The sequence below is a fragment of the Malurus melanocephalus genome, unplaced genomic scaffold (genome assembly GCF_030028575.1).
Source record: "Malurus melanocephalus ecotype Western Australia unplaced genomic scaffold, MMel_1.1 scaffold_303, whole genome shotgun sequence".
Classification (NCBI taxonomy): domain Eukaryota; kingdom Metazoa; phylum Chordata; class Aves; order Passeriformes; family Maluridae; genus Malurus; species Malurus melanocephalus.
Window position 1 is genome coordinate 142,503 of NW_026623535.1, and position 16,301 is coordinate 158,803.

A 16,301-nucleotide genomic window follows, 5' to 3' on the forward strand; every position below is an offset into this window, starting at 1 on the left:
TACCGAACAGAAGTATTGATTGAACACCTCTGTCCTTTCTGCATTATTATTGGGAATTCTACAAGCTAATAAATGATTAATAMCAGATCTAGGACAGGTTTTATGCCTCAAATCCTGTGAAACCCTGTAAAATTTCCTTTTGTTCTGTTTAAGTATTTCTACTTGTCTTGTTTTTTYCCCTAAATTTCCTACCACTTTTGCCTTCACTTTCTGGTGCTTGTTATATGCTACTTTTCTCCTTTTCCAGTTTACAATTTACWCCCCTGGTTTAAGGACTCATAGCAGTTCTTTGTTTTATGAAATTGACCCTTTGGAAGGCAACATGTACGTGTTTGTGTCCATTAAACTGAAAGGACTATTAAGGACCTGTCTGCCTTTCTTTATCTAAACCATTTTGAAACTTGGCCTCAGACACCAATCCATTGTGTCCAAGTCTGCATTTCYCTGCATTCTTGGAATGAGCCATCGTTTTGTTAAGTGAATGAATCAGTATTTAGCCTGTGATCCAAAACTTCAGCTTTGCAGATTAATGCTGTRAAGAATTCTGACATTACAGGAAGAAATGAAGTGAAACTGGGCTCTTCCTAAAACTTCAGGCACGTACTGCTGACACATGTAGYAGTCTTTTGGAACCAACAGCAGCAGATCCTCTTTCAGTTTCCATCAAGGAGACTCATTCTTTCCTCTTGCAAAATTTCAGGATTTTCTACTAAGTGAGCAACAGACTTCCAACAACTTCCTACAATGCGGAGCATGTGCCACACAGATGAGCAGTTCTGATCTTATGCAGCAACAAGCAGCAATGCCTACGTAGACATGCTTTAATTTTTAAGCACTTCACAGGRAAATAAGATAGGTGATGCTTGCTCAATCCTGTATTTGAGACAAAATGAGCATTACAATTAGTTGTGAGTTAGAAGAAAAGGGATTTTCTGGCAGGAGGTAACAAATTTTGAGTTTGACTTTGGGTWAATCCCTCAATGTCATTGCTGTGTAAGTACTTTAACAACCTTTACCCACAGCGTATATGGACTAGACAATAAACTGGAACCAAACTGTGCTGCTCCCTTCAAGTCAACATTCAAATCACTGAGATGAATCACTAATTGTTTTCATTAGATAARACCGATTTTTTTCATAATCAGCTTGCTGAAGGACTGGGATTACTCTACGCTTCCATGGAAAGAAACCAGCACCGGGTCCCACTGGCACTTTTAGTGCTGATGAAGGGTGTCACTTCTTTCCATCACAAAGTTACAGAAGCTGAGGGGCAATGTATGAGAGTACATCCTGCTAGCAAGAAGAGTGAGAACTGAAGTGACAAGGTTCCAACAACTGCAAAAAGAATGCAAAAGTGAAAAAGAAATAGCACTAATTCAGAGAAGTTCAGAGTAAGAGAGAAAGCTCCACCCTTGGCCTATCCAGATATATAAAGTATGGGAATTTCCAAAGTGTCAATGATCTCACCACCTTCCACATTGTACAAGCAAATCACAGAGCAAGCTTATTGTGGAGATGAAAATGGTTGCTGTGTAAATAGCTGCAACTAATAAATTAAAAGCAAGGCAACACCATTTGTAATAAAATAAAATATCAAAACTAATTTACACTTCTACGGTAGCATTAGGAACATTAACTAAGCTGCAGAAACAGTTTGGAGGCTCACAACTGTGCAAACGAAACCTCAACCCCACTGAACTTAAAGGGAGTGCTCATTTATGCACTTACACAAAGAGCAAAACAAACTTCTGCTGACAATACTTTGTTGTTGAAAATGGCAAACACACGGAAGGAAGAACAAGTCTGACACTCCAGAGAGGCGTTGGGGCATGCCCACTTGTATCAAGATGCAAAGCTGGGGCCTTATCAGAAAATTCTTCAAGGGCAGATACTTTTCTTCCTTAACCACTTTAAAAGATGCTACCATGTTGAAGTTGCAGTCATTTCTGAAAACGAATGATGAATAYGTTAGAGCACAAATTAAGCAAATAAAAACTAGGAATCACAGCTTCCTAACATGTAGGAAACGTTTTTATAAGCAAATGCTGKAAAGAAAAGGTTGGTAGCTTGCCTAATTTTAGAGCTGAGGGGCCTACAGATGCTGACAGTTGTACATCTGCTTTGCTTGTCTTCTGATGGACAGGAATCAACTTCAGTCCAGGAGCTCTGTGGGCACAAGTCCAAGGTAATAATCTCAGAGTGGCACAGCTGTGGTTCTTGATCAGTTCAAGAGTGTTTTGCACTCATGATCAGCAGCAAGACCCTACAGCCAAGGGGACTTCCGAGTAATCTGAGTTCCCAGCTGTGGCAATAACCAAATCAGCAAAGGATGATGAAGTCAATATTGCTCAGTTGCCTTGGGAACCAAACAAATGCCCAGACCTGTTCCCTTTGGTAACAGAGCAGGATGATAAGTCATTGTTACCTCCCTCCTGTGAAAAGCTCCCAGAGCTCCCGGGATGCTGTGTGGGATGTGTGCTGCAGGTTTTGGAGAGATGAGCATTTCTGTGCGTGGCTTGTGCAATCAGAACTTTGGTTACAAACTTGCAATAAGCACACCAAGCAGTGGGATATGTTTGGGTTTGGCACCACAATGGCACAGCTGCYTCAGCACTGGCCCACACGTGGCCATCTCAATGCCTGGATGAAGGAGAGGTGGGATTGCCTGCACCCTTCAGGGTAGATAAAGCTGGATGACTCAAAAGCAGACATTGAATTAGAGCCCCCTGTATCTTACTCACAGACTGATCCTTTAACCACCAGCCACTTCTCAGAAAATGTGCCTGAATGRCATACTCAGACTGTATTCTTGGAAGAAAAAAGCAGAAGAGTCTATTTTAAGAGAAACCTCAGTGCTCAGATGAAGGACTCTACCAAGGCTCAGAAAACCCCCAGGTTTAAACAGCTCTAATCCAATTTGACCAGCAGCATCTGAATAAAGGCAGACCAATAATCCCTCTCCAGCTTCAAATATTACCTTATTTAACATGTCTTGCACTATTTCTCATTCATCTGAAAACTACTTCTGTTAAACTACCCAAATAAGAAAAACACAACACATGCACAGAAAGAATGGGTCCAAAAAATCAGTCCTACAGCTGTTGTAAGCACTTAAACATTTCAACAGTGTTTATAAATGTATGCCAAACTGGAATTATTTCTCTCATAATATTATGATTAGTATAGCAAAGAACTCCAGTTTCAAAAATAATTGTGTAGCATCACTCATAAAGGAATACTTTGCAAAGAATATTTGCCCTAATGTTTTGGTCCAAAGATTTCTCAGTAATGACAGTAGAAATCCAAACATTGACATTACTCTAATTTCTCTGATGTTATCCAAGAGATACCACAACATTCCTCTATCACAAATCATCAAGACACTTTTCAGAAATTACAGTAATGTAGCTGGTTCTTTCCCTTTTTACATTAAATTATCCACTGTCTTGAAGTGTGAGATTTGTGAAACAACAATTCTTTAAAATTTCTATTGACACCTAAAATAAGAATATCTTCATAAGACTTCCAGCAATACCTCAATATATGCAATTAAAAAGAAAGGAGGCGGAAAAAAACCCTAAATTATGTGAAAAGCAAAGGGAAAACATTCTCAYAAGGAAAAAAAGTTATATATCAATAGTTCCAGTCTCCAATGCAGAGTTAGGAAGACTGAGAAGAGGAATTTTATTTACATTGACTGGGGAATATAAGGATAACAAGCAGAATACATACCTCAAGACATCAGAAACCAAAGAGTTTGCTGCCAGCTGTTGAAAAGGCAATCTCCATCTCACAAAAAACTACCCTAGGTATGCTCTGCAGGCTGACATTTCTGRCATTTAAGGAAAAATCTTCCAAATACAAAGCAGTAGGTGACAGAAAGTACAAATTATTTGAGCCTTCCTCTGAAAATCAACAAAATGCAGACCCAGAAGATCAGYTGAATTTCTAAATATTTTCTAATCTCACTAATTCCTCATCAGTCTCAAAGGCAAAAGATTACCAACAGTCCAGCTGAACAAGAATGATCTAAGTGATATTCAACAGGGATTCAGCATACTCTCTCCTTGTGGTTGATTTATAGCTGGTCATCTTTGCTTTAATGCCCTAGAAGTCTCTCCTACATAATATATGTTATCAAGATTGAGTAAATTATAAAAGAAGCATCATGCATAATTCTAATTCTCTTCTCACAACAGGATGTTTATTTCCTGTTTCAAGATAGCAAAAAGGATTTCCAGTTATCATATTACAGCAATTTACAAAAAATGCCTGTAGGCAGGAAGTTCATGAAGAGTGAAACTGGCTCATAACTAGGTTAGCACATGTGAATGGACTCTGAAATGTAAATTTATCTTGTAAAAAAAAAAAAAAAAAAAAAAAAAAAAAAAAAAAAGAAGGAACATCAGCAGATACACCCAGGTATTAAATGAACCAAAGGTCACAGTGGCAAGATTAGTGCCCAGAACAAGAGGTCCCTGGTTGGGGATGGAACATCCAGGCACCCATTGTGAAACTAATTACAATAMAGCTAAGCCAGTCTTTTAAATAAATAACTCTTTGTGTCCTAAGGAATAAAAGAGAAAAGACCTCATCTTTCAGTTTCTGACTTTTCATCAGCCCCTTTGGGCAGAAATGGATTCTCACTCTGACCTCCTGCAGATGCCCATGCACGTGCCTCAGGCTGTCTGAGAACAGGGYTTGGCCTCTGGTGGACTTCAAGCAAAGTTATGTGCTTGTGAAGAAAATTCAGACTTGCACAGAGGCTGGAAACTTACAGAAAACAGAAGCCCCAGGGAAAATGGAGTGCTCTGAAAATATTCCATGCACGCTTCAGAAGATGCAACCTGAAGACTTGTTCTTTGAAGGTGGGGTGGCATCCAGGGAAATGTTCTGGAGCTTTAATATCCTGCTCCCTTTGGGAGGTTCAGTGTGGAGAGGTGCTGGGTGCTCAAAGCACACCCTGTCTGCTCTATACATGGTAACTGATCCCAAGCAGAGGTACCAGAATCCCAAACTCCTTTTGTGTGTGGAAAGCCRGAGCCARCATCACCATCTTTGTAATCCCTTTYCCCCCCACCTCCATCCCAGCCTGTCCCTAGAAGGAAGGAGTGGGCCTTGCTGAAAGCCAGTTTCAGGRGCTGCTGCAGCACCAGGCAGGGTGTCCCCCTGCACTTCTGGGATGTGTGTGGGTGGTGTCAGCAGCCACATGTGGTCCTGYCTCCCCTCTTACCAGGTTCTGCCCTGGCCAAAGCAGCACTCCCTCACTGACAGAGCAGATAACAAAAATTATCATCAGGAAATGAAATTCCTCCAGCTTCAAGAGCATGTGCGAAAGAATCATCAATCAGCTGTGTGAAGGAAGGATGGATGCTCTGGCCCACTGTAGGCATACATGTAATTTGAAGGTGCAGTACAACATCACAGATACCATTAATTAGAAGAGCAGACATTCCCTGAACTTTGAGCTGCTATTTCATTTAACTTCATGAAACCCACTTGGCATGTGGCTTACAGACCAGGGTACTTGCCATTCTGATGATTACACCAGACCATCAGCATTTCCACAGAGTTCTCCAGGAACACATGCCTGGGAAACTGCAGGGGAGTGTTTAGCAGGTATGGACAAAGCCTCAAAGATAATTCACACGAACTGGGGAGGCATCCATCTCTCAATAGGATGAAATTAAATACAGAGTAAATGCCACTAAAACAATCTCATCCTTTTCAGAAGTTGATCCTCAGCTGTTATCAGCTGAGACAATTGCACCGTTTTGCAAAGAGCAACCTCAGACCCAGCTGGGTATCTGACTCAAAGATTGCAGCATATAAAGTACAAGTCASAGAATTGGAGAGAAATTTCTCTCACTGAAAGTGGTGTAAACCTGGAGTAWTATGATGTGAGCTGAGTAACACAGATTGCCACCACTGTGCTTTAAAGAACTTGGTATTTGATCTCATTCTTTTTCACRAATTCACCTTAGAAGCCCATCAGGMATAGTCAGTTCTTTTGTCTTTGCTATGCTGYTGCTGCTGTAATTAATCTTTTTCCAACCACCCTATTGGCAATTTCCCTAATGCACACATCCTCCCTCTCCCTCCCTCCCTCCCTCTCCATCTCTCTCTCCTCCAATTCCTCTCTGCTGTGCACTTCCTCCCTCACCAGCCTTTTGGGAACACATCATCTTTGCTGTTAGCCTGTGAGCCAGATTGTCTTTAAACTCTTCTTATCAAAGCACAGAAGTCTTTTACTAAGATGTATCTGTGCCCTGAATATGGACTTGGTTATCGAAATGGTGATATAAATGAAACCTTCACATTAACATTAGTACTATTATAACTACTTGGCAGTGTGGGTGTAAGTAAAATCTTGTTAATACGCTTTAAGTTCTGACCAAAGGGGTACATGTTATTATCTTAAATAATCTTAAAGAATTTTTTTTTTTACCTAAAAAAACCTTATAGAAAGTAACTCATTTTGAGTCTTGTGAATCATTTGACACTACAAATAATTTCTTAGTATATTTTAAGCTATTAAATTGATGCTTATTTCAAGGCAAAATATTTTCAGGCAAATAAAATCGAGATGGGGTTTTTCTAAAAAAAACCTGAGATGAAAAAACAATTTTCTAAAAAATACTGAGATGAAAATTCTGAYCAGTAAAACAAAATCAGCATCTGAAATGCAATTTTAGTTAACCCCAACAGGCAGATTCATTTGGAAAAACATCTTCCAGATATTCTGCTCAGGGGGAAAAACAGTCYTTCAATTCTGGTTTGCTTTTATCATGTGCAGTAGGAGAAGCAGGGATGGGTGGTTTTGCCTGGACTGGTGGGTCAGTAAACTCCTGCAAGGGAGGTGAGTGTGGCCAGGCAACACCAGCTCACCAGGGCCTTGTCCTCTCACAGGGGTTGGAGTTTYGGGGACTTGCCTGCCACTTGTCCTTGCCCACTGCACCCTTTGCTTCTGTAAACATTTGCCCTCTCTGGATGGCAATGGCAGGAATCTCAGTGTCTGTACAATCCACCCGGTTTCACAATCTATTGATTATGTGATTCTTCACCTAAATAAAAAGGCAGGAAATGTAAAYTAAAACTTTTAATAAATTCTCATAATAATAATAGTACATAGACAGATTGATATGTATACTACAGCACTTTCCCAAATTGCTTTTTTTCCCTTACCAAGCAGCCCCTCTGTTGCCTGACACAGCCTCTGTGATGACAGGTGCACTCTCTAATTGCCTCAATCAGGCTTGTGAACCATCTAAATCCTCTTCTTCCTCAAGGAAGCCTTCCATCCCTTCTGGATCCATGTGTCATGCCATGCACTGCACAGCCTAATGGTACAAATCACATTAGAGACAAAGAGGGGGAAGTGTGCAGGCAGCACATCTCACCCAAAAAGGTGCACATTCCCTGGACACTGAGGTGTGTGCAACCACTTTTTTCCAGGTGCTCTGTCATCCAGGTCCATCTTTGGAAGCCCACACAAAATGTGGCTTGAAGTGACCAATGACACTGGTCACTTGAACAACAGGAAGGCAGACATTCCATTGYTGTCTGTGTTGCTATGGGATGACACTCTTCCTCATGACCAGAAAGGATAACTCTGGAAGATTTTACACCCTGCCTTCTGTAATGGCTACATCCCACATGGATGTTGGTGATTTTCCAAAGACTGGATAACAGCCAGGTGGTACTGTYTTAACTTTCAATTCTCACATACAGAGGCAGACAAAGAACATATTCCTGCCACTGATGTTCCCAGCACAACTTTTATTTCTTTAGTGGTAAACTTGATTTTGGTGGAAAAAATAGCAATAACAGACCTTTTTCTCTTCWACTACCACAGCACTGCCATTTGGTTTGACAGACATAGTCCAGACAGAAACATATTTGGAATARAATGGCAGACATTGCAGAGGATGATGGAAATTTACCTCAGGACTCCCAGGTATGAAGTGTTCTAGTGCCAAACTCCCTGCAGTTTCTTGGAGGTCCTGGCCCTCCTAGATCCATAGGACAGGCCTTTTTGAGATATTTTGTCCTTGTGCTTCTGTTCTGCTCTCAGTGTTTGGTGCATAAGGACTCTGAAACCCTCATGGCTGCAGTTAGAGGTCTCTGAGTGGTCTGTATGCTCCCCTCACCAGTGTGTGAGACCACCCTCTGAACATCACCTTAAAGCTCTACACTTTGTCCCATGCTGTCTTTCCATCTCCAGCCTCACACCATCTTTGGTCTCCCCATCTCATAACACCCTGGGTCTGCTGAAGGCAGAGAGGTGGGATGAGGTTTTCTTCCTGCAGGAATAGCCCTGCCTGTGTTTGCTCAGCAGTTCCACACAGAGRAACGGGCAGTCACCATCAGAGCTGCAGCACAAAAGGGTTCAAAGGTCTGCTTCAGCTTTCAGAAGTCAAAGTACTGTGACAGTGTGGCCATTACTAAATGGGATGTAACTCATGAGAAGTATGGCAGAGTGGGCACATGCAGACAAGCTTGAATATCCCGACCCGGGTAAACCCATGGTAAAGGGTCAGGAATGCTTTTCCTACCTTCTATTTGCCTCTTCCCTGCTTTCCAAGTTTCACTCCTTTACCAGCTGTGTACCTCTCTTCAAATTAATTTCTGCCAGTGTCGACTTGTAACACTGAATGGATTTTTTGCTGAGCCTTTTAGGGAGATGCAGAGGCTGCCTTCATTCAGATTGTTCAACAAYCTTATCCATAACCTCTTCCTAACAGGTGTTCAACATATCCCAACAGGATACATTTATCCTGGAGCTTCCTTACTGCTTTAAACAAAATCTCATATTCCCTCTGCCTTCCCTTTCTGCTGCCTTTGATCCATCCGTTTTTAAGCTTTGTTTGTGCTATTAATAATCGAGAGTTCAGCCCTGTCAGCACATTCAACACAGCAGAGAACAAAGGGCAGAAAACAGCCCCACCCAAAATGAGTTTACAGGCTAATGAAGGCAAACAAAACCTCCACTTGGCTGGCTGCACAGGGTGGCAGGCTGAATGGGAACTCCTGGGCTGGGATAGGGCGGGGGGAGGGGGTGTCCTTCAAAATCCACATTTTTAAGTGGACGGGAGCCTGCTTATTCACAAAACAAAAGAGYTTAAGGGGAAAGTTCCTGAAAGTGAAAATGAAAGCCTGATGAAGCAATTTTTGGGCAGAGGGACGCCAGACAGATGGAGATAGGGAGATGGGTGGGTGCAGAATGTAAGTGAGGAGAGATATGCAGCTTAAATAGCTAATCAGTGAGAGGGCAAAGGCACCCAGACACCCTGCGAAGACACACTCATAAAGAACCAGGGACAGATGGAGCCAGAGCTGTGCAGAGCCTTTGAAGGAGCAGATAAGCAGGTTGAATTTAATGGGGGAATGTGAGAGGTTGTAACTGAAGAGCTCAGGACACAGAGGATCATTAAGAATTTGCAAGGAGAATTGAGCACTGCAGGAGGAGCTTTGAAAATCTCMTGTATTTGAAGGCTTTAAGGACAAGCTAGATAAACATCTGTTGAGAATGTTGTAGATGTGGCTGATCCTGCCCTGGAGCAAGTGATGGGTCCGATGACCTTTTGAGCTCTCTTCCCCTTTCTATGTGGGTGTGGTAGGCCAGGAAGATAATTTGCCAGATGGTAAACACATTTTTGCCCAGATTGCAGCTGAATAAGGAGCACTGATTTGAGGGACGAGGGGGTCCGGGGCTGTACCACTGTGCAAAGGTATYGCAGGAAAGCCGGAAAGGAGGAGAAAGAATTAGGTTACTGCACAGTCTTTTCTGCTGAGCGTCAGCCAAGTGTATCGATGGGAGGGAATGAAAGGAAAGGGGAGATAAAAAATGGGTCAAAGATTGCAAGAGTAAATTCAGTTGTGTTCGATATGATGAAATTGTTCCTATGAAAACTATTGTATGGCTGAATGCCGCTGTGTATTCACTCACAAGGCCACAAGTATGTCTTTCCCAGACTAGCTATAATAGACATCTTCATGTCTCTGCTCTAAACAGACAATGCCAAGGGGGTCAGCAGAAGCAAGGAGAAGCACTCTACTCCAGCTAGTCTGCAGGTGAAGTAGAAAGGAAAGAAGAGTCAGCGGCAAAACAAAGGAATCAGGTATTGGAACACACASACACACAAGACACTGAGATGGCAGCAAGAGAGGGTTTAAAATAGGGAACAAAAAGATATGCTTTTGTGATAGGAAGACTGTCTTTATTGGCAAGACCATCTGTACTAAAGTGAGCTGAATGAAACTTTTGGTTTAAAGGACAATTCAGTGTTACAGAGAAAATATTTCCTGTGTTCTTAAATGGCTCTGAAAGGAGCTAAAATACTGCATCCAGACTGAGCAGGGAATCGAGGTAGTGGAAAGATGTAGAGGCCTTGTGGCTTTATTTTATTAACCTTACCTGGATTCCCATGCTTTCTTGTAGCATTTAGAAAAGATGAGGCAAAATTTAGACTCTCTAGCAAACTCTGTTTCTGTGTGTGTATGTGTATGTGTGCATACACAGAGAATTTTTTTACATTGTGTCCTTGAAGAAACAAAACWTAAACCAATGAAAACTGGTATTCCTCTAGAGGGATGCAAGAAGACATAGCAATTACTGAGAAGAACTGGGCAGAGAAAGTACCAGTTGCTGAGCTAGACTATCAGACTGAGGATTCCCTCCTGGTGTCAGGCATGAGGTTTGCTTCTGAAATGCAGGGTAAATGCTCAGAGCCAGGAGCAGGGTTTAGCTCAGGGCTTGGTTCTGGTCAGATAAGGCCCTTGGGCCTCCAGAGTCTGGGCACCATCACAACCATCTGAGGAGATTCCAGGTGTGTCACTCTTGCAATTCATACTGGTAATGGAGAAGGAAGGAAAATAAAAATAATAATTAGAATACAGTTGATAAAAGCTGGGTTTAAGTTGATGAGTAGGATCATAGCAATGTCAGAGCAATGGAGGAAGACTAGAAAGAGAATGGGCAGGCAGTGGGTCAAGGACAAGGAACAGCCATGAGAGCTGTGAGCAAGGACACCRGAATGGGTTGCCAAGGGATTACCAGGCAATGAAAAAAACAACAGGCTGCAGACAGAGCCAAAATAAGAAAGAATCACTGAACGACTGGCCATAAATTAAAGGCTGAGAAGGGGGCAGGCACATTCAAAGATATCTGAGGTGAAAATAATCAATGAGAAATTGATTATTTGAGTTATCGTTGGTGACTTGGTAGTCACAGACTGGTGAAGATCAAAAGAGCAAGAATACATGGCAGCAGCCAGAAAAGGTCATGCTGACCTTAACCAACACCTTGTTAGTTGATGAAGGTGCCTCATTTCAGCCCCATGGCAGAGTAATGGATGGAAGATTCAAGAGAAGTCATGCACTTTCACAAAGTTTGAAGTCAAAGGTAGGTAGAAGATGCTGAGGAAGACAAAGTCTAAATTAGATTTTAAAAGAAGAGATGAGGGGTGGGTCAGATGATGGAAAAGAAATTTAAATTTTGGGAAAGTAAACTGTCTGTGACCTGAAAGACAGGAATGATCTCAACACTTCCAGGTCTTTGTTCATGGTTATGTATGATATCCATTAGCATTTCTAAAACTGAAAACATCTTCACTCAAAGTAGCAGCATAGTGTAGAGGCTGCTGAACTAATGACAAGAGAACTCAGAGCTACCAAGACAATTCAGGGSTATTGCTACTGCAAAGAGGCTCATGGCTCAACCAGCCAGTCACCAGCTGGACCTCTGCTGCTTAGAGAACAAGTCCCATTTTGGTGCCCAACTTCCACATCTACTCTGTATAGTTTCATTAAAGTATCCAAAGTCCATCCAGAGTGGCTTTGAAACAGCATCAAAATTATTCCTCTGCTTCTCTGTCTGTATATTTTGTTCCAGGAAGGAAGGATCACAGCTTTCTGACAGTGACTCACCACCCCTACCTGGATGTTATTTCAGCTAGTTTCTCTGCCTCCATTCTGCCCAGCAGTAGGTATAATACAGTGCTAATCTCACTGAAAACCAGTAGGAACACTCACCCAGAGCTAAAAATCACAGACCTCACTTTTCCAKACAGCAGAAGCAAATCTGCTATCCTCTGTGCTTGTGTGTGTGTATGTATATGTACATATATATATATGCATGAATCATAAGTGATCTATCATCATTAATTCATTAGATATTCATTGTAATTACCCTGCTTGTGATGAATTAATTTGTCATTAATTTAGATGTCACATGTACAGTACTTTTTCAAGGATTGCCATATGATTCAACCTTAATTAATGTACCTCTAAAGCAAAATGCTAACAATCAATTCACATTACTGGGATGCTTAGGCTGTCGGCAGGAGCATGTTTATTATGATTATGATTATTTATGGACACAAGGAAGAAGACATTACAATATTTGCAATCATCTATACATTCCATACAGTAGGATATTTTAGTCCCAACGCAGCTATATATCTGCATGGCCTTGCTTAGCTGATTTGTCTAATCGATTTGTGAATGTCCTTATCTTTAAAGATGTCACCTTGTATTTACAATCATTGGCAGGTCATTATCCATAAAGATATCTCAACTAATTTTTTTCTTCAGCAATGAATCCTATTACTTACCCACTGTACACCAGAACCTCTTTCCATTCTCTTATGGTCCTTTACRGGGGTGAAGAATTTATAAGGATTTATCAAAGGTTTAAAAACAATCCATGAGATATTTGTATTCCAGAATGAGTCTTATGTAAATAATGAAGTGACTTCTCACTTTAGAGAAGGCTTTATTACTAAAAAAGGAAATCTTATTTCAATCATATCTCRATTCAGTTGAACTCCAGTTCAGTTTTCTCAGTGTTGTAGTATGAACAGCGAGTGCAAACGTTGATTACAGTAAGATATACAGAAGCATCAAATAAGAACAAGCAATATTTCTGTATGAATGCACCTCGTCTTTCACCATAAGAAAGCACAAAAGCTATCTGACTGGGAGTGCTCTTAGAATAGGTAAGAACTATGAACTCTATTTAAATTAAATGTAAATAACTAAAACCAAAGTAAAACTGCAGCACATAAAGAATGTACTGCAGTAAACAATAAGATATGGAATTTCTGCTTTGTATAGACTTCCATATTATTCTTACAATGATTTTGGATACATCATTTTTCCTTGTAGCCCTCTTGGTACTTCAATTTCCAAATCCTGGGAACAGTATACTTATGCCTGCTGAGTTCTTTTTTCTGAAGTTTTGTTTTCATTTTCCTCTGATGCAATGTTGCATTTTGTGTAGAGGCAGTGAATAGCTTATTGTAAAATAGAGGATTAATATTAATGCACACTCTYAACAGCTTTTATCAGGAATACAGTGTGAGCCTCCTTGAAAGATTTTTTTGTCCTTTTCTTGGGGTATGACAGTATGATGTATATGATCTATCATGCTCATTTCCTTCACGCATTCTTAGCCCTACTGGAGCAGCCTCAGAGTGATGGTAATCTTATGAAAACTCAAAATGATTTGTTTATTACTGAAGGTTTATTTAAGGCTGTCACCATGACCTATATCCATTAGTAACCTCAAGAATTCTTAAAGGGACACCGGTCCCATTACCTGCTATTTTCAGCCGTACTCCATGATAGCAGAAAGCTAAGGCTGTTGCTTCTAAGAGCTTTTGATAAATTATATTGCTATCCTTCCCTCCCCATCAACCTTCTATGTTCTATAGTTCTCTTGCCTGGAAAAATGTTAAATCCCTCCCATATCACTCAAGCAGCACATATAAGGGCATTGAAAGAAGGAAAATGAAGTAGCAACATCCGCATATTCCAGKGCATTGGCTTTCAGCAATTTGACTCCACAGGCGAATTGTTTGGAATAAAAAAGAGCAGGAGCCCAGATTCACTCGGAGGACACARTGACCTAGCTCAGCACCAAAGTCTGCTACCCACGTGGCCTTCACATTTACAGGTTTACACCCCAGCTCCCTTACAGACAAGTCACCTAAGGTACTCCCTTCTTTCCRAGAGGGCTGTGCAGCCTCTGGAAAAGCCCCCGTCCGCCTCCTAATGTTGGTTTGCCAGGCCCAGAGCATGGTCACAAGAGGGCTTTGTAGAGCAAAGGTGGAAGAGAAAATGGCAGAGATCCTCACCATCTCTAGGCTTCATATTTAGTACCCTAACTGTCATGCAGAAAAGTGTAAATATTTTCTCACACTGTATGAATAATTACATTCCCTTTACCTAGATGAAGCCCTAAGTTATGATCCCTCACCACTGCAGTCATTCCTGTCAAAGACATTATACTTTGCATTTCACTTACATTCAGATGAGAGCCAGGGCTACATCCTGACTAGCTGCTACATGAWCCTTGTGGCATACCTTTAGGCTGAATGACTGTTCCAGTTGATGGCATCTGAGGTGCAAGTGAGGCAACAGCTTCAGGTTTTGGCAGAAAAGGACAGGCACTAACTCCAGAGAGGACCAGCAGCCATGAGTTCTGGGTAGTGAGAGGTGGCCTCCCCCTATGTGAGCACAGTCAGGAGCTATTTAGGATCTTCACTAAGGATATTCATGGATGGGGCTATCCTATAACACATCACAGCTATATTACTGTATTACAACAGTGTGATGTAATTACAACAAAGTGATGCGGCTGCCACCTGTCCTGTGCTGAGTATTTATRCTACTCTGGGAGTAAAAGATTTAGGTTAAGGCTCCCTCAGCCTGAGAGACATTAAACTCATGTCCCAAGAAAAAACYCGGTCTGCCAGACTGTGACAAGACAGTCTATCTCAAGCCTGTAGAACAGGAACAGTAAGGTTTTCTCCTAACATTCAGACAGATGTTATGATTCCAGAAAGAAACCCCAGTTACACGTACACTAATGTACATTAGGATCAGAGGATGACTCAGGAGGGGAACTCAGGAAGTCTCTTGTCTCAGCTATGAGATCAGAATAGGTWGGCCATAGCCTTGTRCAGTCTGGTTTTGAGACTCTCCAAAGGTGAAGATTACAGCCTGAGTAACCTGTTTCACTGCTTGACTCTCATCATAGGGGAAAAGGTTTTCCTTATACCCACCTGACACTGTTTTACCTCACCTCTTGCCCTTCTGACGTGTAGCTCTGGGGAGAGCCTGGCTTTGCCTCCTCAGTAACATCCTCACTGCTACTGGCAGGCTTCTGGGAAAGACGGAGTTTTGCTCCTTATGTCCCAACTCAGTCCCCAGCAGTCAGGGTCCTCTGAAGCAACTCTGAATCCTTCAGTCTGTCTCATGAGGTAAAGGCTCCAGACYTCAACCATCTTAGTGTTGTGATCCAACTTGGAAAGAAAGAACAGAAAACTGGAAAGTGCTGTCACACCACATATGCCATGCAGTGGAGGTTATTATGCCCTTCTAATCCTCAGTCCTCATAAAACTGATGAGAACTTTCTTGCCATGCCCTTGTGGTAGGAAGTTATGTAAAAGATGGGTACCACCAAAGGTAGTCATAGTCATAGTCTTTGGAACACCTAGCTTTTTATGATTCTCCATAAATGACTCCTAAGTGGAATGCACAGACCCATCTGCCCTAATGGAATTGTGATCATCTCCTCAGAACAAACACTTCTGAGCACATGGGGAAATCAGAAAACTTCCAGCTTAAGATTAGGCAAAATCTACTRGCATTTTCCATAGATTCACGCCTATAGCTCTCTGTTCAGCACTTTGTTTTCTGCATTTYCTATTCTCAGGCATCTAACTCTTCTGCATTAGATAAGCAAGTCTGTCATCTTACCTGGGCTATGAATTCCCCAAGATGACAGCACATAAAAGAGCAAAGGGTTACTGTACCTTGAGAATGTAGTTCAAAATTACAGGGTTTGCCTCTGTAGCCCAGACTATCTCAATTAGCACATATGYTCTTCCTACCTGGCTAAATCAACTTATTCCCCTCAGAGATCTTATCGCCTGTCTTTTCCATCTGAAATCTCTCAGTTTATTTTTACCATATCCATGAACCTGGCTATGTTGWGTTATCCATAAACTCAAATCAATTCCTGATGAGGAACTAAAGAAATGCTATTAMGCTATATTTAATAATCTAGCATGGGAGAAAACAAAATATTTCTTCTCTTGTCTTCTTTCCCATAGAGGGAGAGAAAAATTTGTTGCCCTCTTAGAATGAGACTTTACACAATGCAACTCTTTACCTCTGAGTCCTGGTGTAGGGGTTGAGATCRCAGGCTTGAATCATCCCTTAGCTTGGTTTGTGAACTTCAATGTCTCATACAAGACAGGCATGAACGGACTGTGACACAAAACCTATCCCC